This window comes from Triticum urartu, unplaced genomic scaffold, assembly GCF_056163025.1.
Source record: "Triticum urartu cultivar PI428250 unplaced genomic scaffold, HENAU_Tu73 scaffold2, whole genome shotgun sequence".
NCBI lineage: Eukaryota > Viridiplantae > Streptophyta > Magnoliopsida > Poales > Poaceae > Triticum > Triticum urartu.
The window spans coordinates 13,995,714-13,999,272 of NW_028260368.1; positions in this window are offsets into that span (position 1 = coordinate 13,995,714).

The window sequence follows — 3,559 nt, forward strand, 5'->3', positions numbered from 1 at the left end:
TATTAGTTCATGAGCAATTCTGCATGAATATGGATAGAGGAAGGAAATAATGAAAATTTTTTCTAGTGCACTCCATATCTTTTTTACTATTCTTCTTTCCCCAGGGAGGGGGTATTTAAAAAGAAAAAATGGATAAAGGGTTAATTCGTTCTTGATAGCCATTTCCTTAACAAGTGAATGGGAACATACTCTGGATCGGAATCCGAAGAAAGTACTACTTGATAATTTCTACAAATTGCAAGTCCTTATTATGATTCCTTTTATGGGCAAAAATCTCTAATGTTTTAGATTTTCCATTACTAATCCTTTATGTACTTTAGTGTTCCTAACCCTTCACTAACTTTTGGTGGATTCTTCTTATGGATTATTAAGTTATAGTAATAACTAGGAGTATTCTAGTAATGGAATTCCATATCGTGAATCCTTTATTCTTGGCCGCTTCAAGATATGATGACTAATTAAAAAATATCAACCTTGGGATAAAGAGTTTACACTGCTTATGTTTACTTCCACTTTTTTCTTGTACGTAGGAAATGAGATTTTTTCTTTTTACTACAAATTTATAAGCTGTTTTGTTTCACTCATATAGCTATCTAGTTTAACTTACCAACCCAAATACTAAATAAGAAAAGGAATATAAATAGTTAATGGATTTTATAGGAAAAAGATCTATTTTAACGAATCACACGTAGAGATATTGCTAGCACACAAAAAGTTAATGGTATTTCATAACTAATGGATTGAGCAGCAGCTCGTAGACCGCCTGAAAAAGAATATTTATTATTTGAGCTATATCCTGCCATAAGAAGACCAATAGGAGCTATACTTGAAATGGCAATCCATAAAAAAACACCAATACTAAGATCGGCTAAAACAAAATGATATCCCAAAGGGATAACTAAAAAACTTAATAAAACTGATATGACTGCTATAGAGGGTCCAATGCTAAATAAAGAAATATCTCCTCGGGATGGCAGAATATCTTCTTTAAAAAGTAGCTTAGTCCCATCTGCTATAGCTTGAAGCAGGCCCAGGGGGCCAGCATATTCAGGACCAATACGTTGTTGTATCGACGCAGATATTTCTCTTTCTAACCACACAATTACGAGTACCTCTATTGTTATTCCCAAAAGGAGGGTCAAAATGGGTAGAATCGATATCAGTCCATAGACTTCTTTTAATAATTCCAATTTCGAAAAAGAATTGATAGTTTCTACCTCTACCCTATCTATTATCATTTCAACGATCAACTTCCCCCATAATGATATCTATACTACCTAATATCGTCATGATATCAGCCAATTTCATTTTTTTAACTAGCTGAGGAAGAATTTGCAAATTAATAAACCCGGGTGGACGGATTTTCCATCTCCAGGGGAAAAGGCTATCATCTCCTACTAGATAAATCCCTAATTCACCTTTTGGGGCTTCTACTCTTACATAAAGCTCTTGTCTTGACAATTCAAAATTGGGCGAAGGTTTTTTACCAAGAAATTTATACTCAAAATCATTCCATTCAGAATTATTTTCTTTCTTAAAGCGTCGGACTTCTAAATTTTCATAAGGTCCTCCAGGAATTTTTTCTACAGCTTGTTGAATTATTTTGATGGATTCCCTCATTTCACCAATTCGTACTAAATAGCGAGCTAACGAATCCCCTTCTTTTTGCCATTGGACTTTCCAATCAAATTGGTTGTAAGACTCATAAGGATCTACTTTACGAAGATCCCATTGTATTCCAGAAGCTCGTAACATCGGTCCCGATAAGCCCCAATTTACTGCTTCTTCTCCGCTAATAAAACCTACTCCTTCAACTCGCTCTAAAAAAATTGGATTCTGTGTAATAAGTTGTTGATATTCAACAACTCCGCGTAAAAAATAATCACAGAAATCTAAACATTTATCGATCCATCCATAAGGTAGATCGGCGGCTACTCCTCCGATGCGAAAGTAATTGTGCATCATTCGCATACCTGTAGCAGCTTCAAATAGATCATATATTAATTCTCTCTCTCTAAAAATATAGAAAAAAGGAGTCTGTGCGCCGAGATCCGCCATAAAAGGTCCAAGCCATAGCAAGTGAGAAGCTATCCGGCTTAATTCTAACATAATTACCCTAATATAGCTGGCTCTTTGTGGTATTTGAATATTCTCCAAGAATTCTGGTGCATTTACTGTTATTGCTTCTGTAAACATAGTAGCTAAATAATCCCACCTTGTTACATAAGGTAAGTATTGTATAATAGTTCGGTTTTCCGCGATTTTTTCCATTCCTCTGTGTAAATACCCTAATATGGGTTCACAATCAATAACATCCTCACCATCGAGAGTAACGATCAGTCGAAGAACACCATGCATTGATGGGTGTTGAGGGCCCATATTGACTATCATGAGATCTTTTCTTGTAAGCGGTAGACTCATATCCTTTCTTCCTTAATTCATTATTCCATGAAAATGGATTATTCCATGAATTCCTCAAAGCGAGGCTCATCAAAATGAAAAATCTAAGACTACTATAAGACTACTAAAAAAATAATAAAACAAGAAAAAAATTTGAACGATTAAATTACTGCTCCCGAATATTCAACTGACCGATTAATTTCTTATAACGTACTCTATTTTTCTTTGCCAAATAAGCCAGCAAACGTCGACGTTTTCCCAAAAGTCTTCGTAGACCTCTTTCCGATGAAAAATCTTTTTTGTGTAATTCCAAATGTGAAGCAAGTCTCCGTATCTTATTGGTGAAACTGAATACTTGAAATTCAACAGAACCCCTGTTTTCTTCTTTTTCTTCTTTAACCATAAATCCAAAAATTTTTCTACCTCCTTTCTTTTTCATGTATTTTTCTGATCAGGAAAAATACAAAATTATGTCAGTTATTTTGAAGTTATTCTAATCTCGTACACACACAAATTTGCAATTATTCATCTACTACTGGAATTTGGATTTATTTTATCGATGCAAATTGGATTTAGGATAGAAGGGTACATTCTTTCTAATATTTTAGATAGAAGAAATGTTTCTTCTATCTAAAATATTAGAAAGAATTTTGCTGATTTATTTATTGCTATATGCAATTTATGGAATTGATACACCATTTAATTGATATCATTTAGCAAAATGAAACACAGCATATGCATCCATCTTTTGGCTCGAGAATTTCACGGGATAGAGATATGGTATAAGAAATAGACTATTAAGTAACTCTAAATGAATTGTGGATACATCTGTATCCTTAACATACTGAAACGATTGTCATTATTCGTATCAAACCAATAGCGATTCATACAAGCTAAATCTTCTAATCAATGGTGGGCCAATAATGAATTTTTTTGCATATGTATTAAGACGCTTGGCCTGATTTCGAAATTGTCCAGAGTTTTATATGTTGTTTTCATTGCAAAATGATGGGTCTCCTTCCATAACTTTCCAATTACGAGTACGAGAATTGAAAGACATGAAAATTCTCAATTCTCTACGGCGTCTAGTAGATAGAAACAAGAAAATCAGAAGAATCTTTCTCTCTATTCACTATCATTCCGCGTCTTCGACTTCTAT